The sequence below is a fragment of the Camellia sinensis genome, chromosome 15, assembly GCF_055761805.1.
Source record: "Camellia sinensis isolate YWXY chromosome 15, ASM5576180v1, whole genome shotgun sequence".
Taxonomy (NCBI): domain Eukaryota; kingdom Viridiplantae; phylum Streptophyta; class Magnoliopsida; order Ericales; family Theaceae; genus Camellia; species Camellia sinensis.
In genome coordinates, this window is record NC_138975.1 from 71,944,573 (window position 1) to 71,969,514 (window position 24,942).

At 41.0% G+C, this 24,942-nt stretch overlaps 1 non-coding gene across 5 annotated transcripts in view; it reads right to left on the bottom strand.

Moving 5' to 3' along the window:
• Positions 1 to 24,187, bottom strand: part of LOC114315293 (uncharacterized) — a 59,110-nt gene extending 34,923 nt beyond the window's left edge. For 3 of the 5 annotated variants that reach the window (XR_014357185.1, XR_014357184.1, XR_014357186.1), the window contains exons 1-3: positions 23,912 to 24,187; positions 22,752 to 22,980; positions 20,124 to 20,247 (exon numbers count right to left, since the gene is read on the bottom strand). This is a non-coding gene — a transcript (uncharacterized LOC114315293). Of the gene's footprint in view, positions 1 to 19,648; positions 20,248 to 22,751; positions 22,981 to 23,911 lie in introns of those variants that run through there. The other 2 variants (XR_014357183.1, XR_014357182.1) reach the window with 2 other exon arrangements.
• Positions 24,188 to 24,942: the final 755 nt, after the last annotated feature.

Consider the following 24,942-nt stretch of genomic DNA (forward strand, 5'->3'; position numbering starts at 1 on the left):
GGGGTTTTAGGGGTTAGTGTTTTAGGGTTTTAGGGGTTAGGCGTTTAGGATTTGGGATTTCAAAACCCTTAAACCCGAAACCCAAAACTCCAAACCATCGCAAATCCTAATCCTAAACCCTAAATTCTAACCCTTAAGAACCCTAAACCCCCTTAAAACCCAAAATCCATAACCAAAAATGCAAAATCCTAAACCCTTAACCCTAACCCCTAAACCCAAACCCCAACCCAGACCCATACCCCGAAACCAAACCCGAAACCCCCAACTCGAACTGCAATCCCCAACCTAAACCCCTAAACCCTAAAAACTAACCCCTAACACCTAACCCGAAACCCTAACCGCTAACCCCTAAACTCCGAAACGCTAAACACTAAACACGAAAACCCCAAACCTAAACCCCCAAATCCCAAACCCTGAAACCCCAAACCCTAACACTAGACACCAAACCCTAAAACCTACCCTAACCCCTAAACCATAAAACCTACCCTAACCCCCTAAACCCCCGACCCTCAACCCAAACCCCAACACCCAAACCCTAAATCCCTAACCCCTAAACTAAACCCCAAACCTTGAAATCCTAAACCCTAAGGGTTTGATGATTATGATACGCGAACGCTCCGGAGCAGGATGCCAAGTACGCCAACCACGTCCAAAGCGAACACAATACTTTTATCATTGGGTTGCGGAAGTCGGAATAAATTATTGGGATTAACATCGGCTCGCAGGAATGCGACAAAGAAGTCTCTCCAGCCACATACTAGTGCCCACGTTCAATAAGGGGGAGGCGAAGAACTACTGTTACTGAATGTGGCAGCGAAAAGATTGGAGATACGAGTGAATCTCATCGATTCGCAGATCATTTGAATCACGATGATCATTGACCTCGCGCGATCTATGAAGGAGATCATAGAGGTAGCCAGATAATTTACGGCATTAGTGAGTGCAGTCGGGCCAGCGGCTGTGTTATTCATACCATGTCCGGAAACACGTTCCAAGGCATTGTAGCCATCATCCTAACCCAAGAAAGTAGATTCGGGAATTAGATATGGAAAAGTAGAAAAAGTACGCCCGAACTCCAACCACTTCTCAAAAACTCTATTTGGTAGGCGTCCAAGTAGAGGTTGTCCCGTCGAATCCTCAGCCTGATCCAATGGTTGTTGGTTCCCAGTATGATGTTGAACCATCGAGTGAGTGGATTCTACTGAACAGGAAGTACGAGAATATTGTGTGAAAAGGTCTCTCCTAATTCAACGCGCAAGTCCTCAATGAAGTCCATGTACGCTCCACTACCCCTCTCAACATTGAACTTCTTTGTGAATTTCGCCATTAACTGAATTCAATTCTGCTATTGACATTAATAATCAATCAATACAAAAACATAAAAATACTAACTCAATGGAGTGCTTGTAATTATCCTTCTCAACGTTAAATTTTGCTATTAACTCAATTGAATTCGATCATTGACAATAATAATAAATCAATAGCTAAAATAATAATAAAGCAATAACTAAAATAATAATAACTAAAATAATAATAATTAAAAGCTAAAATAATAATAATTAAATACTATTAATAAATAACTTTCTTTTTTCTCATCTCATGCATTATTGTCAAATGTTAAATCGAATCCTGAATTCTTTTGCTAAAATAATGAATGATGAATCGTATGATTCACTTTATTTAACAATAGCGATCGGACGCAAATAAGGTGAATCATGCGATTCATGATTCATTATTTTAGCAAAATGATTCACGATTCGATTCACGATTTGACACTAATGTCTGAGATGAGAAAAATGAAAATTATTTATTAACATTATTTAATTATTATTATTTTAGCTTTTAGTAGTATTATTATTATTTTAGCTATTGATTTATTATTATTGTCAATGACAGAATTCAATTGAGTTAATGGCAGAATTCAACGTTGAAAACGATAATTACAAGCACTCCATTGAGTTAGTATTTTTATGTTTTTCTATTGATTGATTATTATTGTCAATTGCAAAATTGAATTCAGTTAATGGCGGAATTCACAAAGGTGTTCAACGTTGAAAAGGGTAGTGGAGCTTACAGGAACTTCATTGAGGACTTACACGTTGAATTGGGAGAGACCTTTTCACACAATATTCCCGTACTTCCTGCTCAGCAAAATCCACCCACTCGATGGTTCAACATCATACTATGAACCAACAATCATTAGATCAGGCTGAGGATTTGACAGGACAACCTTTACTTGGACGCCTACTAATTGGAGAATTTTGAGGAGTGGTTGGAGTTCGGGGATACGTTTCCTACTTCTCTACATCTAATTCCAAAATCTAGTTTCTTAGGTTACGATGGCGGCTACAATGCCTTGGAACGTGTTTCCGGACAAGGTATGAATAACATAGCCCTTGGCCCGACTGCACTCACTAATGCCGTAAATGATCTGGCTACCTCAACGATCTCCTACGCAGATCGCATGAGGTCACTGATCATCGTGATTCAAATGTTTTGCAAATCGATTACATTCACTCGTATCTCCAACCTTCTCGCTGTCACATTCAGTAGTAGTAGTTCTTCATCATTCCCTGATTGGATGCTCGCTGTCACATTCAGTAGTAGTAGTTCTTCATCATTCCCTGATTGGATGCTAGCACGAGTGCGTGGCTACGGAGACCTCTTTGCCGCATTGTTGTGAGCCGATGTTGATCCCAATAATTTCTTCCGACTTCTGCAACCCAATGATATGAATATCGTGTCCGCTCTGGACGCGGTTACCGTACTTGACATCTTGCTCAAGAGTGTCCGCGCATCATCATCATCAAATCCTAAACCCCAAACCGTAAGCCTAAACCCTAAGGTTTTAGGGTTTAGGGTTTTGGGGTTAAGGGGTTAGGGGCTGGAGGGTAAGGGTATGGAGTTAGGGGTTTGGGGTTTAGAGGTATTGTTTAGGGTTTTAACGTTTTAGGGGTTTAGGGTTTGGGGTTTTAGGATTTGGGTGTTGGGATTTGGGATTTAGGTGTTCGGTTTAGAGTTAGGGGTTGGGGGTTAGGTGTTAGGGGTTTGGGTTTGGGATTTAGGATTTGAGGTTGAGGATCTAGGGTCTAAGGTTGAGGGTCAAGGTGGGTTTAGGGTTTGGGGTTGGGGTTGGGGTTGGGGTCGGGGATTTCAAGGTTTGAGGTTAGAGGGTTAGGGGTTAGGGTTTAGGGTTTAGGGTAGGGTTTAGGAGGTTAGGTAGGGTTTATGGTTTAGGGTTTTGGCTTTGGGGTTTGGGGTGAAGAGATTTTCGAGTTTGGGGTTTAAGGTTTATGGTTTAGGGTTTAAGGTTTAGGGATTAGGGTTTGGGGTTTTTGTGTTTCGCGGTTTCGGGGTTCAGTGTTCGAGATTTAGCTTTTAGGGTTTGGGGGTTTAAAATTTAGGGTTTAGGGTTTGGGACTTAGGGTTTGGGGTTTTGGGGGTTTTGGGTTTTGGGCTTTGGTTTTGGGTTGAGGATTTTTTAGGGTTTAGGGTTTGGAGTTAAGGTGCAGGGTTTAGGGTTAGGGTCTAGGGGTTAGGGATTAACAATTTAGGGATTAGGCGTTAGGGTAGAGTTTAGGGTTTGGGATTTGGGCTTTAGGGTTATGGGATTTGGGGTTTTTGGGTTTAGCTTTTAGGGTTTGGGGGTTTAGGGTCTTCGGTTTGGGATTTGTGGTTTTGGGTTTTTATGGATTAGGGTTTAGGATTAGGGGTTAGGGTTAGCGGTTAGGGGTTCAGGATTAGGCGTTTAGGGGTTAAAGTTTGAGGTTTAGAGTTTAGGGATTAGGGTTTGGGGTTTGGATTTAGGGGTATAGGGGTTTAGGGGTTAAGTGTTTTAGGGTTTTAGGGGTTTGGGTTTCATGTTTGGGTTAGGGGTTTAGGGTTTAGGGTTTAGCGGTTACGAGTTAAGGTTTAGGGTTAGGGGGTTAGGCGTTGGGGATTGGGGTTGGGAGTTAAGGTTTTACGGTTTAGGGTTTAGGAGTTAGGATTAGGGTTTGGGGTTTGGGATTTAGGGTTTCAAAACCCTTAAACCTGAAGCCCAAAATCCAAACCCCAAAACCACAAACCCTAAACCCCTAAAAACCCTAAATCCTAATCCCTTAAGAACCCAAAACCTAAAACCCTAAACCCTCAACCCTAACCCTCAACTCCTAACCCTAAACCCTAACCCCTAACCCCTAAACGCTAAACCCAAAACCCAAACCTAAAACCCCAAACCTCGACCCCAACCCCAACCTCGACCCCGAAACCCGAACTCGAAACCCCCAACCCGAACCCCAAACCCCAACCTAACCCCCTAAATCCTAAACGATAAACCCTAACCCCTAGCCCCTAATCCCAAACCCTAAACCCGAAAACCACAAACTGTAAACTCCTAAAACCCTAACCCTAAATCATAAATCCTAAACCACGAAACACTAAACCCTAAAACCACAAACCCCAACCCCTGACACCAAACCGTAAACCCTACCCTAACCTTGTAAACCCTACCTTAAACCCAAAACCCTAAACCCTAAACACCAACCCCCGACCCTCAACCCTAGACCCTCAAACCTAAACTCCAAAACCCCAATCCTAAACCCAAACCCTAACACCCAAACCCCAAACCCCTAAACTCTAAATCCTTAGGGTTTAGGATTTGGAATTTGATGATTATGATACGCAGACACTCTTGAGCAAAATGTCAAGTATATAAATCACGTCTAGGGCTGACACAATATTCATATCATTGGGTTACGGAAGTCGGAAGAAATTATTGGGATTAGCATTGCCTCGCGAGAATGCGGCAAAGAAGTCTCCGTAGCCACGCACTAGTGCCAGCATCCAATCAGGGGGTGGCAAAGAACTACTACTGCTGAATATGGCAGCGAGAAGATTGGGGATACGACTGAATCTAATCGATTCACAGATCATTTGAATCACGATAATAAGTGACCTCGCGCAATTTGCGAAGGCGATCGTGGAGGTAGCCAGATCATTTACGACATTAGTGAGTGCAGTCAGGCCAAGGGCTATGTCACTCATACCTTGTCTGAAAATACACTACAGGGCATTATAACTACCATCATAACCCAAAAAAGTGGATTCGGGAATTAGATGTGGAGAAGTAGAAGTACACCCAAACTCCAACCATTCCTCAAAAACTCCATTTGGTAGGCGTCCAAGTAAAGGTTGTCCCGTCGAATCCACAGCCTGATCCAATGATTGTTGGTTCGCAGTATGATGTTGAACCATCGAGTGGGTGGATTTTGCTGAGCGGGAAGTATAGGAATATTGTGTGAGAAGGTCTCTCCCAATTCAACGTGTAAGTCCTCAATGAAGTTCCTGTACGCTCCACTACCCTTTTAACGTTGAACTCCTTTGTGAATTCCGTCATTAACTGAATTCAATTCTGACATTGACATTAATAATCAGTCAATAGAAAAACATAAAAATAATAACTCAATGGAGTGCTTGTAATTATCCTTTTACACGTTGAATTCTGCCATTGACAATAATAATAAATCAGTAGCTAAAATAATAATAAATCAATAGCTAAAATAATAATAATTAAATACTATTAGTAAATAATTTTTATTTTTCTCGTCTCAGGCATTATTGTCAAATCTTCAATCGAATCGTGAATCGTTTTACTAAAATAATGAATAGTGAATCGTATGATTCACTTTATTTAGTTAATCATACGATTCACTATTCATTATTTTAGCAAAAGATTCACGATTCGATTCAAGATTTGATAATAATGCCTGAGATGAGAAAAATGAAAATTAATTACTAATATTATTTCATTATTATTATTTTAGCTTTTAATTATTATTATTTTAGCTATTGATTTATTATTATTGTCAATGGCATAATTCAATTGAGTTAATGGCAAAATTCAACGTTGAAAAGGATAATTACAAGCACTAATTGAATTATTATTTATATGTTTTTCTATTGATTGATTATTATTGTCAATGGCAAAATTGAATTCAATTAATGGCGGAATTCACAAACGAGTTCAACGTTGAAAGGGGTAGTGGAGCTTACAGGGACTTCATTGAAGACTTGTGCGTTGAATTGGGAGAGACCTTTTCACACAATATTCCCATACTTCCCGCTCAACAGAATCCACCCACTCGATGGTTCAACATCATACTGCAAACCAACAATCATTGGATCAGACTGAGGATTCGACAGGACAACCTCTACTTGGGCGCCTACCAATTGCACAATTATGAGTGGTTGGAGTTTGGGCGTACTTCTCCTACTCCACATCTAATTCTCGGATCCACTTTCTTAGGTTACGATGGCGGCTACAATGCCCTGGAACGTCTTTTCGGACAAGGTATGAATAACATAGCCCTTGGCTCGCCCGCGCTCACTAATGTTGTAGATGAACTGGCTACCTCCACGATCTCCTACGCATATCGCATGAGGTCACTAATCATCGTGATTCAAATGATCTGTGAATCGATTACATTCACTCGTATCTCGGACCTTCTCGCTGCCACATTCAGAAGCAGTAGTTCTTCGCCAACCCTTGATTGAATGCTGGCAAGAGTGCATGGCTAGGGAGACCTCTTTGCCGCATTGCTGCGAGCTGATGCTGATCCCGATAAGTTCATCTGACTTCCGTAAACCAATGATATGAATATCGTGTCCGCTCTAGACGCGGTTGTCGTACTTGGCATCTTCCTCAAAAGCGTCCGCGCATCATCATCAAACCCTAAACCCTAACCCTTAGGGTTTAGTGTTTAGGGTTTGGGGGTTAGGAGTTAGGGGGTTAGGGGTTAAAGGTTGGGGTTAGGGTTTTAGGGGTTTAGTTTCGAGTTTTTGGGTTTTTGGGTTTAGTGTTTAGGGTTTGGGGTTTAAGGGTTAGGGGTTTGGGTGTTGGGGTTTAGGTGTTCGGTTTAGGGCTGGAGGTTGGGGGTTAGGGGTTGGGAGGTTGGGTGGTAGGGATTAGGGTTTGGGGTTTAGGATTTAGAATTGATGGTCTAGGGTCTAGGGTTGACGGTCTAGGGTCAGGGGTTATGGTTTATGGTTTAGGGTTTAGGGTTTAGGGTTTGGCAGTTGGGATTGGGGGTTTGAAGATTTAGGGTTAGGGGGTTAGGGTTTAAAGTTTAGGGTTTAAGGTAGGGTTTAGGGGGTTAGGGTATGGTTTATGGTTTATGGTCTAGGGTTTGGGGTTTGGGGTTTGGGGTTAGGTTTTGGAGTTTGGGGTTAAGGATTTAGGGTTTAGGGGTTAGGGATTAGGGTTTGGAGATTTTGGGTTTCGGGGTTCGGGGTTTAGGGTTTAGCTTTAAGGGTTTGGGGATTTAGGGTTTAGGGTTTGAGATTTGGGGTTAAGTGTTTTCGAATTTTTAGGTTTTTGGCTTTTGGGATTTGGGTTTGGGGCTTGGGATTTGGGGTTTTGGGTTTTGGATTTTTTAAGATTTAGAGTTTAGGATTTAAGGTTTAGGATTTGGGATTAGGGATTAGAGGTTAGGCTGTAAGGTTTAGGGTTAGTGGTTAGAGGTTGGGGGTTAGGAGAGTAGGGGTTAGGGGTTAGGGCAGGGTTTATGGTTTAGGGCTTGGGGTTTAGTGATTGGGGTTAAGTGTTGGGGTTGGGGTTAGGGGTTACGGTTTTATGGTTGGGGTTAGGTGTTGGGGTTGGGGTTAGGGGTTACGGTTTTATGGTTGGGGGTTTGGAGTTTTGGGGTTTCAGTGTTCGGGGTTTAGCTTTTAGGGATTGGGGGTTTAGGGTTTAGGGCTTGGCATTTAGGGTTTGAGGTTGGGGGTTTAGGGGTTTTTGGGTTTTGCGTTTTGGGTTGAGGGATTAGGATTTTTTAGGGTTTAGAGTTTGGGATTTAGGTTAGAGTTTAGGGTTTAGGGTTTAGGAATTAGGGTTGGAGAGTTTAGGGGTTAAGGGTTAGGGTTTTAGGGTTTTAGGGGTTTGGGTTTCGAGTTTCAGGTTTGGGTTTGGGATTGGGGTTTGGGGTTTTGGGGTTTTGGGCTTTGGGTTTTGTGTTTGGGGTTTAGAGGGTTTTTAAGGGGCTAGAGGGTTTTTAGGGGGTTCACTATTTAGGGTTTGAGGTCTGGGGTCTAGGGTCTAGGGTCTATTAGGATCTGGGGTCTATTAGAGTTTCGGGTCTAGGAACTATTAGGGTTTAGGGTCTATTAGGGTTTAGGGTCTAAAGTCTAGGGTCTATTAGGATTTAGGATTTAGGATTTAAGATCTATTAGGGTTTAGGGTCTAGGGTCGGGGGTCAAGGGTCCACAGTCGGGGGTCAGGGGTTTTGGGACAAGGGTTTAGGATTTAGGCTTAGGAGTGAGGAGTCAAGGAGTGGGGGTTGGAGTTGGAGTTAGGGGTTTTCGTTTTAGGGGTTAGGGTCTGGGATATAAGGCATTAGAACCCTTAAAACCCAAAACCAAAACCCCAAACCATAAATCATAAAACCTAAACCCCAAACCCTAAATTCTAAACCCCAAACCCCCTAAAAGCACTAAATCCCCTAAAAACCCTAATTCGTTAAGAATCCTAAACCCCAGAAAAATATAAAACCCAAAACCCTAAACGTTCAACCCAAAACCCTAACCCCTGACCCCCAACCCTAAACCCCAACACCCAAACCCCTCAATCTCAAACCCCTAAAACCCTACACTAAACCCCTAAACCCTAAACCCAACTCCTAAACTCTAAATCCCTAGTGTTCAGGGTTCGATAATTATGATGCGAAGACGCTCCTGAACCAGATGTCAAGTACGGCAACCACGTCCAGAGCAGACCCAATAGTCATATTATTAGGTTGCGGAAGTCAGAAGAAATTATTGAGATCAGCATCAGCTCGCAGGAATACGACAAAGTAGTCTCTCCAGCCACGCACTAGTACAAGCATCCAATCAGGGGGTGGCAAAGAACTACTGCTGCTGAATGTAGCAGCAAGAAGATCTTAGATACGAGTAAATCTAATCGATTCGCAGATCATTCGAATTACGATGATCAGTGACCTCGCGCGATCTGCGAAGGAGATCATGGAGGTAGCCAGATCAATTACGGCATTAGTGAGTGCGGTCGGGCCAAGGGATATGTTATTCATACCTTATCCGGAAACACGTTCAAGGGCATTGTAGCCGCCAACGTAACCCAAGAAAGTGGATCCGGGAATTAGATACGGAAAAGTACACCGGAACTCCAACCACTCCTCAAAAACTCCATTTGACAGGCAACCAAGTAGAGGTTGCCCCGTCGAATCCTCAGCTTGATCCAATGAATGTTGGTTCAAAATATGATGTTGAACCATCGAGTGGGTGGATTCTGCTGTGTGGGAAGAACGAAAATATTGTGTGAAAAGGCCTCTCCCAATTCAACGCGCAAGTCCTCAATGAAATCCCTGTACATTTCCCTACCCCTTTTAAAATTGAACTCCTTTGTGAATTACGCCATTAACTGAATTCAATTCTGCCATTGACATTAATAATCAATCAATAGAAAAACATAAAAATAATAACTCAGCTTGTAATTGTCCTTTTCAACGTTGAATTCCGCCATTAACTCAATTGAATTTTGTCATTGACAATAATAATAAATCAATATCTAAAATAATAATAAATCAATAGCCAAAATTATAATAATTAAAAGTCAAAATTATAATAATTAAATACTATTAATAAATAATTTTTAGTTTTCTCATCTCAGGCATTATTGTCAAATCTTGAATCGAATTGTGAATCATTTTGTTAAAATAATGAATAGTAAATTGTATGATTCACTTTATTTAACATTAGCGATCGAGCGCAAATAAAGTGAATCATACAATTCACGATTCATTATTTTAGCAAAACGATTCACAATTCGATTCAAGATTTAACAATAACACCTGAGATGAGAAAAATGAAAATTATTTGTTAATATTATTTAATTATTATTATTTTAGCTTTTAATTATTATTATTTTAGCTATTGATTTATTATTATTGTCAATGACAGAATTAATTGAGTTAATGGTGGAATTCAACGTTGAAAATGATAATTACAAACACTTCATTGAGTTATTATTTTTATGTTTTTCTATTGATTGATTATTATTGTCAATCGCAGAATTGAATCCAGTTAATGGCGGAATTCACAAAGGAGTTCAACATTGAAAGGGATAATGGAGCTTACAGGGACTTCATTGATGACTTGCGCGTTGAATTGGGAGAGACTTTTTCACACGATATTCCCCTACTTCCCGTTCAGCAGAATCCACCCACTCGATGGTTCAACATCATACTGCGAACCAACAATCATTGCATCAGGCTGAGGATTCGACGGGATAACCTATAGTTAGACACCTACCAATTGGATAATTCTGCGGAGTGGTTGGAATTCGGGCGTACTTTTCCTACTTCCCCCCATCTAATTCTCGGATTCGCTTTCTTGGGTTACGATGGCGGCTACAATGCCCTGGAACGTGTTTCCGGACAAGGTATGAATAACATAGCCCTTGGCCCGACCGCACTCACTAATGTCGTAAATGATCTGGCTACCCCCACGATCTCCTACGCAGATCGCATGAGGTCACTGATCATCGTGATTCAAACGATTTGCGAATTGATTACATTCACTCGTATCTCCGACCTTCTCGCTGCCACATTTAACAGCAGCACTTCTTCGCCACCCCCTGATTGGATGCTGGCACTAGTGCGTAACTGGGGAGACCTCTTTGCCGCATTGCTGCGAGCCGATGCTAATCCCAATAATTCTTTCCGACTTTCGCAACCCAACGATATGAATATCGTGTCCACTCTAGACACGGTTGTCGTACTTGGTATCTTGCTCAGGAGCGTCCACACATCATCATCATCATCAAACCCTAAACCTCAAACCCTAAACCCTAAGGGTTTAGGATTTAGGGTTTAAGGGGTTGGGAATTAGGGGGTTAGGGGTTTAGGGTTAGGGGTTAGGTATTGGGCTAAGGGGTTTGGAGGTTTAGTTTAGTGGGTGTTTAGGGGTTTAGTTTAGGGTTTTAGGGGTTTAAGGGTTCGGGGTTTAGGGGTTTGGGTGTTAAGGATTGAGGTTTAGGTGTTCGGTTGAGGGTTGGGGGTTAGCGGTTGGCGGTTGGGGGGTTGGGTATTGGGGGTTGGGGTTTGTGGTTTAGGATTTAGGGTTGAGGGTCTAGGGTCGTGGGTTGAGGTTTAGGGTTTGGGGTTTTGGGTTTAGGGCTTTGGATTTGGGGATAGGGGTTAGCATGTAGGGTTTAGGGTTAGGGGTTAGGGGTTTAGGCGTTAGGGTAGGATTTATGGTTTACGGTTTGGGATTAGATGTTGGGGTTTAAGGGTTTTCAGATTTCGAGGCTCGGGGTTTAGCTTTTAGGGTTTGGGCGTTTAGGGTTTAGGGTTTGAGATTTGAGATTTAGGGTTTGGGGTTTGGGGTTTTAGGATTTTTGGGTTGAGGGTTTAGGGTTTTTTTGGGTTTAGGGTTTAAGATTTAGAATTTAGGGTTAGGGGTTTAGGGTTTAGGGGTTACGATTTTAGGGTTTAGGGTTTAGGATTTAGGGATTAAAGTTTAGGGGATAGGGTTTAGGCTTTGGGGTTTGGGCTTAGGGGTTAGGGGTTCGGGTTTCGAGTTTCGGGCTTGGGTTTGGGTTTAGGTTTTGTGGTTTTAGAGGTTTTAGGCTTTCGGTTTTGGGTTTTGAGTTTGGTTTTTAGAGGGTTTTTAGGGGGTTCACTATTTAGGGTTTAGGGTTGTGGTTGGGGTTTGAGGTCATGGGTCTAGGATCTATTAGGGTCTAGGGTCTATTAGAGTTAAGGTCTAGAAACTATTAGGGTTTAGAGCCTAGGGTCTATTAGGGTTTGCGGTTAGGGATTGAGGTTTTTGGGTCTAGGGTCTATTAGGATTTAAGGTCTATTAGGGTTTAATTTCTAGGGTCTAGGGTCAGGGGTTTTGGGTCCAAGGCTTACGATTTATGGTTTAGGGATTAGGGATTAGGCTTAGGGGTTAGGAGTTAGGGTTTGGCGATTGGGGTTCGGGTTAGAGGTTTAGGTGTTAGGGGTTAGGGTTTTAGTGTTTAGGAGTTAGCGTTTTAGGGGTTAGGGGTTTTTAGGAGTCAGCGTTTTAGGGGATTAGGGTTTGAGGTTTGGGATTTAGGGTTTCAAAACCCTTAAACCCAAAGCCCAAATGCCAAATCCCAAAACCCTAAACACCAAACCATAAATCCTAAACCCCAAACCCACTAAAAACCCTAAACCCCCTAAAAATCCAAAACCCAAAATGCAAAACCCTAACCCTCAACCTCTAAACTCTAACCGCTAAACTCAAAACCTTAACCTTGACTCCGACCCCCACCTCGAAACCTGAACCTGAACCCGAACCCTAACCCCAATCTCAACCCCTAAACCCAAAACCATAAACCCCAAGCCCTAAACCCTTCCCTAACCCTCTAAACCCTACCCTAAACCCCAACCCCAACCCCAAAACCCCCAAACCCCAACCCTAAACCCAAACCCCTAAAACCCTAACCACAAAACCAAAAACCCCAAACCCTAAAAGTTTCGGGTGTGATGATTATGATGCACAGACGCTCCTGAGCAACATGCCAAGTACGGCAACCACGTCTAGAGCAGACACAATATTCATATCATTTGATTCCGAAATTCGGAATAAAATATTGAGATCAACATTGGCTCGTACGAATGTGGCAAAGAGGTCTCCCTAGCTACGCACTAGTGCCAGCATCCAATCAAGAGGTGGCGAAGAACTACTGCTGCTGAATGTGGCAGCGAGATGATCGACGATACGAGTGAATCTATTCGATTCGCTGATCATTTGAATCGCGATGATCAGTGACCTCGCGTGATCTGCGAAGGAAATCGTGGAGGTAGCCAGATCATTTACCGCATTAATGAGTGCGGTCGGGCCAACGGCTATGTTATTTATACCTTGTCCGGAAATACGTTCCAGGGCATTGTAGCCGCTATCGTAACCCAAGAAAGTGGATCTGGGAATTGGAAGTGGAGAAGTAGGAGAAGTACGCCCGAACTCCAACCACTCCTCAAAAACTCCATTTGGTAGGAGTCCAAGTAGAGGTTGTCCCATCGAATCCTCAGCCTGATCTAATGATTATTGGTTCGCAGTATGATATTGAACCATCTAGTGGATGGATTCTGCCGAGCCGGAAGTACGGGAATATTGTGTAAAAAGGTCTCTCCCAATTCAACGCGCAAGTACACAATGAAGTCCCTGTACGCTCCACTACCCCTTTCAATGTTGAACTCCTTTGTGAATTCCGCCAATAGCTGAATTCAATTCTGTCACTGACATTAATAATCAATCAATAGAAAAACATAAAAATAATAACTCAATGGAGTGTTTGTAATTATCCTTTTCAACGTTGAATTCCACCATTAACTCAATTAAATTCTGTCATTGACAATAATAATAAATTAGTAGCTAAAATAATAAGAATTAAAAGCTAAAATAGTAATAATTAAATACTATTAATAAATAATTTTTATTTTTCTCATCTCAGGCATTATTGTCAAATTTTGAATCGAATCGTGAATCATTTTGCTAAAATAATTAATCGTGAATCGTATGATTCATTTTATTTAACACTAGCGGTCGGGCGCAAATAAAGTGAATCACACGATTCACGATTCATTATTTTAGCAAAACGATTCACGATTCGATTCAAGATTTGACTATAATGCCTGAGATGAGAAAAATGAAAATTATTTATTAATATTATTAAATTATTATTATTTTAACTTTTAATTATTATTATTTTAGTTATTGATTTATTATCATTGTCAATGGCGGAATTCAACGTTGAAAAGGATAATTACAAGCACTTTTATTGAGTTATTATTTTTATATTTTTCTATTGATTGATTACTATTGTCAATGGTAAATTTGAATTCAGTTAATGGCGAAATTCACAAAGGAATTCAACATTGAAAGCGGTAGTTGAGCTTACAGGGACTTCATTAAGGACTTGCGCATTGAATTGGGAGAGACCTTTTCACACAATATTTCTGCACTTCCTGCTTAGCAGAATCCACCCACTCGATGGTTCAACATCATACTGCGAACCAACAACCATTGGATCAGGCTGAGTATTCAACGGGACAACCCCTACTTGGACGCCTACCAATTGGAGAATTCTGAGGAGTGGTTGGAGTTCGGGCGTACTTCTCCTACTGCTCCACATCTAATTCCCGGATCCACTTTCTTGGGTTACGATGGCGGCTACAATGCCCTGGAACATATTTCCAGACAATGTATGAATAACATAGCCCTTGGCCCGACCGCACTCACTAATGCCGTAAATGATCTAACTACCTCCACGATCTCCTACGTAGACCGCATCAGGTCACTATCATCGTGATTCAAATGATCTGCGAATCAATTACATTCACTCGCATCTCTGACCTTTTTACTGCCACATTTAGCAGCAGCAGCAGCAGCAGTTTTTCGCCACCCCCTGACTGGATGGTAGCACTAGTGCGTGGCTGAGGAGGCCTCTTTACCGCAATGCTGGGAGTCGATGCTGATCTCAATAATTTCTTCCGACTTCTGCAAGTCAATGATATGAATAGCGTCTCCGCTCTGGATGCGATTGTCGTACTTAGCATCTTGCTCTGGACAATCCGCGCATCATCATCATCAAACCCTAAATCCCAAACCCTAAATTAGGGTTTAGGGTTTAGGGTTTGGGAGGTTTGGGGTTAGGGGTTAGGGGTTGGGGTTAGGGTTAGGGGCTTGCGGTTTAGATTAGTTTAGGGTTTTAGGGGTTTACTTCAGGGTATGAGGTTTGAGGGTTAGAGGTTTAGGGGTTTGGGTGTTGGGGTTTGGGGTTTAGGTGTTCGTTTTGGGGTAGGGGGTTGAGGGGTTGGGGGTTGGTTGTTGGGGCCCTAGAATTTAGGGTTGAGGGTCTAGTGTGTAGGGTTGAGGGTCTAGGGTCGGGGGTTGAGGTTTAGGGTTTGAGGGTTTGGGGATTGGGATTGGGATTGGGGGTTTGAAGTTTTGGGGTTAGAGGGTTAGGGTTTAGGGTTTAGGGTAGGGTTTAGAGGGTTATGGTAGGGTTTATGGTTTAGGGTTTGGAGTATGTGGTTAGGTTTTGGAGTTTGGGGTTTAGGGTTTGGGGTAATTGGGTTTTGGGGTTTCGGGGTTTGGCTTTTAGGGTTTGGGGGTTTAGGGTTTATGGTTTAGTGTTTAGGGTTTGTGATTTGGGGTTTTGGGAATTTTGGGTTTTGCGTTTTGGGTTTTGGGTTTTGGATTTGTGGTCAGTGGTTAGGGTGCAGGGTTTAGGGTTAGGGGTTAAGGGTTTAGGGGTTAGGGTAGGGTTTAGGGTTTAGGATTTGGGGTTAGGTCTTGGGGTTTGGAGTTTAAGGTTTTAGGGTTTCGCGGTTTCGGGGTTCGGCATTTAGCTTTTAGGGTTTGGGGTTTTTGGTTTGTGGGTTTAGGGTTTTTTAGGGTTTAGGATTTAGAATTTAGGGTTAAAGGTTAGGGATTAGGGTTTAGGAGTTAGGGGCTTAGGGGTTAGGGTTTAGAGTTTACGGGTTAGGGTTAGGGTTAGGGTTTGGGGTTTGGGTTGGGGGTTTAGGGTTTAAGGTTTGGGATTTGGGGTTTTTGGTTTGTGGGTTTAGGGTTTGGGATTTGGGGTTTTTGGTTTGTGGGTTTAGGGTTTTTTAGGGTTTAGGGTTAGAGGTTAGGGATTAGGGTTTATGGTTAGGGTTTAGGAGTTAGGAGTTAGGGATTAAGGGTTAGGGGCTTAGGGGTTAGGGTTTAGAGTTTACTGGTTAGGGTTTGGGATTTGGGTTTAGGGATTTAGGGGTTAGGGTTTTAGGGGTTTCGAGTTTGGGTTTGGGTTTGGGTTTGGGTTTGGGTTTGGGTTTGGGGTTTGGGGTTTAGGTTTTAGGTTTTTAGGCTTAGGTTTGGTGGTTTTAGGGTTTTAAGGTTTTAGGGGATTAGGGTTTTGGGCTTTGGGTTTTGGATTATGTATTTGGGGTTCAGAGGGTTTTTAGGGATTCACTGTTTTGGGTTTGGGTTTGGGGGTTGGGATCTGGGATCTATTTGGGTCTAGGGTCTAGGAACTATTAGGGTTTAGGGTCTAGGGTCTATTAGGATTTGGTGTTCGGGATTGGGGTTTGAGGTTTGAGCTTTTCGAGTTTTGGGTTTGGGGTCTGGGGTCTAGGATTTAGAGTCTAGGGTCTATTAGGGTTTACGATATAGGGTCTAACGTCTATGGTCTATTAGGATTTAAGGTTTAGGATTTAAGGTTCTATTAGGGTTTAGGATCTAAGGTCTAGGGACTAAGGTCGAGGGTCGAGGGTCCAGGGTCTAGGGTCGGAGGTCAGAGGTTTAGGGTTTAAGATTTAGGAGTTATGATTTAAGCCTAGGGGTTAGGAGTTAAGGGTTCCAGGGTCCAGGGCCCAGGGTCGGGGGTCAGGGGTTTTGGGTCGGGGGTTTAAGATTTAAGAGTTAGGATTTAGGCTTAGGGGTTAGGAGTTAAGGGTTGGGTGTTGGGGTTAGGGTTGGGGTTAGGGGTTTAGGGGTTAAAAGTTTAGGGTGTGTTTGGTAACGTTTACGTTTTCAGTTTATATTTACAAAAATTTTATAAACTGATTTTTGTTTATTTTTAGAAAAACATAAACTACAAACGCGTTTGGAAATTGACAAAATGTTTAAAAAATTTTAAAAATATAAAAAAGAATGAGAAATGGCAAGTGGTGGCGGAAGACGGTGTTGGAAAGTGGTGACGGTGGGTGGTGGGTAGCTAGTGGTGGTGGGTGGGTGGTTGTGGCGGGTGGGTGGGTGACGGTGGCGGGTGGTGGGCGGTAGCGAGTAGTGGTGGCGGTGGTGGCGGGTGGTAGTGGCAGGTGGGTTGCGGATGGCGGGTGGTGGCGGGTAGTGATGGTGGGTGGGTGGGTGACGGTGGCGGGTGGTAGCGAGTGGGTAGTGGTGGCGGGTGGTGGTGGCAGGTGAGTGGCGGATGGCGGATGGCGGGTGGTGGTGGGTGGTGGCGGGTGGTAGTGAATGGGTGGTGGCGGTGGTGGGTGGTGGGTTGTGGTGGCGGGTGGTGGTGGCGGTAGTGGGTGGTGGGTGGTGGTGGCGGGTGGTGGTGGGTGGTGGCGGGCGGTGGTGGTGGTGGGTGGGTGGGTGACGGTGGCGGATGGTAGGTGGTAGCGAGTGGGTGGTGGGTGATAGTGGTGGTGGTGAGTGGTGGGTGGTGATGGCGGGTGGGTTGTAGGTGGCTGGTGGTGGTGGGTGACTGGTGGTGGCAGGTGGCGGATGGTGGTAGCAGGTGGGTGGTGAGTAGTGGTGGCAAGTAGGTGGCGGGCGGTGGACGATAGTGGCAGGTGGTAGCAAGTGGATGGCAGGTGGGTGATGGTGGTGGTGGTGGTGGTGGCGAGGAGTGGGTGGTGGTGGCGAGTGGCTGGTGGCTGGTGGCTGGTGGTGACAGGTGGGTGGCGAGTGGTGGTGGCAGGTGGTGGTGGTGGTGGTGGTGGCGAGTGGGTGGTGGCTGGTGGGTGGTGGTGACAGGTGGGTGGCGAGTGGTGGTGGCAGGTGGTGGTGGTGGTGGTGGTGGGTGGTGGCGGTGGAAGACGATGGTGAAAAATGGTAGCAGGTGGTGGCTGGTGGGTGGTGGTGACAGGTGGGTGGCGAGTGGTGGTGGCAGGTGGTGGTGGTGGTGGTGGTGGGTGGTGGCGGTGGAAGACGATGGTGAAAAATGGTAGCAGGTGGTGGCTAGTGTTGAGTGGTAAAAAAAAAAAAAAAAACTGAAAACTCAAAACGGAAACACATTTTGTGTTTTCATTTTTTGGCCAAATTTATAAACTGAGACCACTGATTTATAGATCAAAAATTTTATCAAACAATTTTTTATTTGAGTTTTTTAAATTTTTGTAAATATAAACAGAAAACTGAAAACGTTAGTGTTACCAAACGGCACCTTAGGATTTACGATTTAGGGTTTCAAAACCCTTAAACCCGAAACATAAAACCCCAAAACCCAAAACCCCAAACCATAAACCCTAAATCCCCAAACCTAACCCCAAACCCCAAACCGCCCTAACCCTAAACCCTAACCCCTAATCCCAAAACCCTAACCACTAAACCCAAACCCCAAATCCTAATCCCTAAACTCCGAAACCTTAAACCCTAAATCCAAAAACCCCAACCCGTAAACTCCTAAAACCCCAACCCTAAACCCCAAACTTGAACATTCAATTGCAGTGTATGGAACAGTGTTATTAAAAGAAATAAGCGCACCAAGGTCTCTTGAGGCCTTAGACACAAGGCACAAGGTGCAACGCGAGGCACAGGCTTCATCAAAGTAAGGTGCACCATAGCAGGTTGAAATAATATAATTTAATGAGGCATGCAAGCAAATAACTAACTGGTATAACATAAACAAAATGAAACACTGAACATTTTAAAAAATAAATACCAACAAATATCGCTATTTTAACATAGACAAATGAGTAATATTCCAAAGTTCAATATAAAACACGAATATTCATGATCTAAAGGTCAACTAAATCATAAAAGTAGAGAAGAAATAGAGCAATTCAGAATAAATATTTAATAAACAGAGCAGTCCAAAGAAGAAAAGCCGAGAAGAAAATAAAATAAATTAAAAAAAAAACAGAAAAGCAGAGAAGAAGAAGAAGAAGAAGAAGAAGAAGAAGAAGAAGACAACATAGTACATTTGAAGTCCTAAAAATCTCAGCTCAGCCTAACTCCATAAACAAAAATAGAGCATTCCAGAAAATAAACGAAAAATAAGATGAAGGTAGCATAGGGAAGAGAAGAAGAAGAAGAAGAAGAAGACGACGACTAACGAATAGAAGAGAAGAGACGAAGAGAAGAACAGACAAAGAGAAGGGGAAGAACAGACAAAAACAAAGATAGACATACATGCACATTCAAAACTCCTGGACTGGATGACGAGTTCGACTTTTTTGGAGCTTTGGATTAGGGCTTGTTTTTTCTTCTGTCGTTTGTTGATTTGGGGCTAAATCGACAATATTAGCATGTATATTTGAAGGATATGATATGCTGTAGCTGACCCAAGTAATTTCAATGGTCCAATTCAAATATAAAAAACAAAAAAAAAACTCAAGGCCTGCGCCTTGGGCTTAATCGCGCCTTGTTCCAATCGCATGCTTTAATCGCGCCTTAGTGAAGTCGCCTCGCCTTGACCATTGCAAGGCGCAGGGGGTGGGCATGGCTGGGCCTTGTGCCTAGGTGCGCTTTTAATAACATTGGTATGGAAACAAAGAAATGAAATTTATTTGCTTGATTCAAGAAGGAAAGAAGGAGCGACCAACCTAGAGGACCATAGGACCACCTACCCGCTGGGGACCCTACCAAGAGGGGTGAGACATAGCCTAACTCATAGCCCCACTAGGGTCCTAGAGAGTCGAAGCACAGAGCGAAGGAGGATGAGAATCACATTATACCTGCGAATATTTAAACCCAGAGCAACATGCTCACCAAAACCAGTGGGAGTGATCTCCCATCCATTAGGCTACCACCCTTGGTGGTAATGAAATGCTTTTTTCGTTTGTCCATCTAAATTATACATGTGGTGCACACACTTAATATGAAAGGTTGTTCAACCTAAAACTTAGTTCAACTACCCTACAAAATATTTATTTGCCAACAACACTATCAAAACTTGTTATGAATGTTAAAGTGGATCAAAATTAAATATATTTCTTAGAGAATCAATGTTACTTTTTGATTACTAATGATTTCTCTAGCAAAAATTTAACATTCAGTTGCACTACATGGAAACAAGGAACAAAATGCTATGTCTGCCAACTGAACTTGTATATGTGGTGAACATACTAATGGATAGTTATCAGCTATTTGCTTCACTGTAATGTCATCCTACATCAAAACTCATTGAGTTCTGCATCAAAATATAGAGCAGCTAATGATCATATAGGTACTTTTCACAGATTGTTTTTTGACCCCATCAAATAAATCATCAATGTAGCAAGTAATTAATATATGAACCCCTTGAATGGTGTATTCTCAACTTCTCTATTCAAAACACAAGTGAATCAGTGTCTTCAACATCTAATAATCCAAGAAAAACACAATGTATTATGCACAAACGTTTAATGCATTGCCAACATAATAAAGTGGTAGAAAAGAAAATTTACCCAAGGCAACGCACCAATGTGATCCTCGTGACCGTGTGTTATGACAGCTGCTTCAATTTTGTGACTCCATTTTCTTATAAAGGTGGTATCAGGTATAATTTTCTGGACACCAAGCTCATCATAGCTGAAATACGTGTCCACATGTGATCAAAAGTCGGTGTATCAAAAAGAAGGGGAGGAATCTAAATAAGCAATAATAACATTAGAAAATCTCACTAGTACTAACAATTTTATATCCAAAAAAGGGTTCATTATGGTTATATTGAGGTTATATATTATTTTTTGTGGAGGGGCCTCCTCTTAGCAAATAAGATAATTTTTGAAGATTTATGAAGAAAAGAGATAGATATAAGAAAACCCTCCTAGTTTATATATATAAGACATCATATTTACATTCTCCACTTTTACATATTCTATTGAAGGAGGCCATAAAAACGAAGCGATTCAAGGAATCAATTAATGCTAAAATCATTTGAAGGTAAACCTTAGACTCTCAACTTCTCCATGTTGTAATCATGAGTACATGGAATATGTAGACCTAGCGTTTCATTGAGAATAATATTCATAAAATTTTATGGAATACTTGAAGTTGAGTTGATTTTAATTTAAGGTAAAGTTCCCTATGCATGAATCTTGGATTTCACTCATGAATTTAATTTGTATTTGGATTTTGGGGGTGAATTGAACCATGAGTAGTGGTCAGCATGAGGGTCCATTAGATAGGGTTGACAATATAAACTATTCAGTGGAATTTAGGATGGTTAAAAAAAGAAACAATTGAATGGAGATTGCAGTTGCCGAATGAAACTATTGAATGATTCTAGAATTCATATCAAGGGTGGTGACTGGTTATTTTAGAATTACAGTACTATGGTTTAATTAATGGGAGTTAAATAAGATGATAATTATATTTACTTATGTGGTGTAATATTTATTAGGATTGCGTGATTGAAGTGGATCTTGGTATTTTGGAGTTAGATTTTGAAATATTCTTTTATCGTTTGAGGTTTAATAACCCTCTATCACCATTGGTTTGTTTTCATTCCTATTGTATCATTTAAAAATTATGGGCTTGTTTGGTTTGTTTTTGGGAGAGTTGTTTTTGAAAAAAAAAAATTGAAAATTTTGTTTGGTTTGTGATTTTTCTCAAAAAATTTCCAAAATCACTCTCTCTCTTACACATCAATCAATCACTTTTTATCTCTCCTCTCTCCTTCTCAATCACTTTTTCTCTCACACACATCTACTCAATTACAACAAAATATCAAATCATCCCAAACTCCCAAACACCAAAACTATTTTAAAAATATACAAGCAAACAAACCAAAAAAAATTCTAAACTCTCTCTCCAAATTTTTTTTCAAAAACAACTCTCCCAAAAACAAATCAAACAAGCCCTATATGTTTCGTGTATTGCAAAAAGAAAAATATATATTTTATCACTCACTTGTGTTCTTTAAAGAAAATTACGAATCAACTATGAAATAACATCGAATATGAATTGTGCAAATAAATCAGATATATTTTGTGAAACAATTCGAACAAATTTTATCAAAATGTTATTCCAAAGACATTGAATATTTTATTTCTTGTTTGAATTGCAAACATGACTCCAGTCTAACTATGATTTGGACCTCTAGCCAATGGAGGTTATTTATTGGCATAAAAACTAGTTTCTACTGGGGCTTTTACCAAAAGCCTATGTGTGGTTTTGGATCTTGTCACGGACTAATGTGACCATAGTCTTTTGAGACTTGGGTTTTGTTTATTGAATTATTGTACTATTGGATATCAAACCATTGTCTTGAACAAATGACTTTTTATTGGATTACTTTTCTTTTCAAATAAATTGTGACATTACACTATGTTAATTTTAGCTAGGTGTCTACCTTGGAAATAAATTGCTCCTTCATCGAATTGTTAGAAACAATATTTCCTTGCTTATCGACTATTTTCTATATGCTTGATCCAACTAGTACTGATAGTTGGTCATTTGTTAGATTGTTGAGCTCGCCCTTCTTTTATTATGGTTTTGTCAAATTCAGAGGAGCAGAGTTGCGTAGGTTTTGCTTGTGGGAGTGCTGAGTGTAGGAGTTTGATTTTAATTTATTTTAGATTACAAATTTTGTTAATGGAATACTAGGGGATTTTGGTGCAAGTTTCTAAATGTTTAAGATTTATTGTAGTTTTTTTTTTTTTTTTGGGTGGATTTTAGAACCTTATAATTGAATATTTATTTTATTCCCCTGATTATTGTGGTACAAGATTGTTTGGATTTACTCTAGCCTTGCATGCTCGCTCGTGTGGATGTGCAGCGTTGTCACATGGTTTCAGGTGACAAATAATTATAAAATCATTTAGAAAAAGTTCATGCCTGCCAGAGTTTTCCACGCTGGAAAAATAATTTTATGAAGCAAATTTGATTAATACAATTAGATCCTCTACTTGCAGCAGAGAATCCAGAGCAGCAGGAAAAGATGTAGCACAGATGAAATTACACAATTGAGCATATACTTCGGTAAGACCCCAAGAAAACAAAAACCTTCAGATGACAGGAACGAAGCATGATGATCACCAAGCTACAACTTGTTAAATAAATGTAAATCAGACCAGTTTGTGAAGACTTACTCCGGAAACATAACACCAGCATCAATCAAAATACAACGATCATAATTCCCAACAAGCATGCAATTCATCCCAATTTCACCCAGGCCTCCAATTGGAAGGACACGGAGAGGTGGACCATCAGACCCTTCATAAAACTGTCACATCTTACGCTGAACAGAATCTTCCATACTTTTTCCAGCCCCTTCCAATCTTCCTGATTTTTTACGGGGTACTTTAGGTCCACGCGTACCTACAATGGACCAACAGTATCACATTCATGTATTTCAGAAATAAATATAACAAAGGCAACAAAACAAAACAAAACAATTGATAAGGTTGGATTTTAACAAAAGTAAACAAGAGGGATTGCAACAGGCAGAAATGTACATCGAAAGAATAAGAAAAACGTTTATTGCAGAAGACAATTTATGATTTGGGTAAACTTATCTTTTGCATTCTACAAACAAAAACTAAGATAAAATATGTCCTGTAGCTTTAAAACTTCTAAAATGCTAAAAATTTTATTGCTTACGACCTAGACAATATAACCCCAGTCAAGTGAACCTAGACCAACAATTAGCTTGGGCAGATTGAAGTTTTTCATTTCTTGGAAACCCAAAAACAGGCATAAGATAAAGATTTTGTTTCCATTTCTTGTCCCCCTTTTTTTCTTGGCAACAACCCAGAGGATGAAGTGATTTTTAACTCTGGCATTTGCTTTAAGCAAACATGAAACCAGAACACAATTTGTTAAAGTCATGCTACAATGAACCAAAGCTTCAATCATGAATTTCTGATTTCAATTATAAGGCTCTACAACAACTTGCAAAAATACATTTTTTAGTATGAATAGCAAAAATACATTTTTTAGTATGAATAGCAAAAATACATTTTTTAGTATGAATAGAAGATTTAAGTGCCCTAATCTACCGATTACAAACATGTCATAAATCACTTGTTTGCAAAGAGAGCCATATGCAATAGAAAATCTCATTCATCCAATTAATTAGCTATCAATAAACAACACAAATAGTACGTCTCACATCATAATCCAATACATTAACGAGCTATATCCCCTGTTTGGTTAATCAGAAAAAACATGCCAGAAAGAAAAAAGAAACGAACATTAACTCAGAGATAAAACTCTCCACTTTCACAGGAAAAGCTCGAAGACTGCTTACCTATTGAAGAAGGAGAGGCGAGAGAGCACAAAAAGCGACGCCTGTTAGGGTTTGGTCGACAAGAGAAATTGTGGGGGCATAGCGAGAGTGCACTGAAAGCCGCCATTTCTATGATTGTTACTGATTGTTTCCCAATAAGTTAATCGAAAGTGTAGAGAGATTATACAGGTTACTGAGGATCAAATCTATGAATTAGAAACCCTAAACCTCTGGACATTCGTGGGGTCTTTCAAGCGGGAAATAGAGAGAGAGAGAGAGAGAGAGAGAGAGAGTAGCAGAGGACTTTATGGAGGACCATCAAATATATCTCTTATCACTTTGGTGAAGATTGAGGACGCACGCTCGCATTTGCCGTCTACACGTGACAAGTTTTTTTTTGTGTGTTAAATGCTCTTGTAGTTTAAATGATGTGTTAATTTGATTCATGTTATTTTAATTTGTCCAATTTTTCTTTTAATTCAGCTGGTATTGGTTTAATAAATAATAGACGTTAAGTTTGATGGACAAAAAGTTATTATATGCTCAAATAATATGTTAATTTAGTATTTGTAATTTACACGATATGTCAATTTAATTCTTATTATTTTAATTTGCTAGATTTTGACAAAGACCAAATTGAAACGTCGTGTAAATTACAGGGATTAAATTTACACATTGTTTAAGTTTCTACTCACAAAACCTAAAAGCCGTTATGTAGTGACCCCAATTCCCCACCTTAACCCTGTGCATGAGCATCTGTACAATCTTGTTTTGCTAAGCTTGCATCAGTGAATTCTGACTTGTTTTACCTAGAATAAGATTCTTGTCTTGGTTTGTACTTATGTGAAATTGCTTGGTAGTCTTGTTCCTTTCCTAGTAAGTCTAGCCGAGGTCACCTTAAGCCTAGAACCACCTTGGAACCACTTTGGTTGACCTCTACCTTCATCCTGGCATGTTGGCCGAGATGTCATTATCTAGGCTGAGGTGTGTATCACCAAGGCCGAGATGTGTATCATCTAGGCCGAGATGTTATCCTCGAACCCAAGTGATCT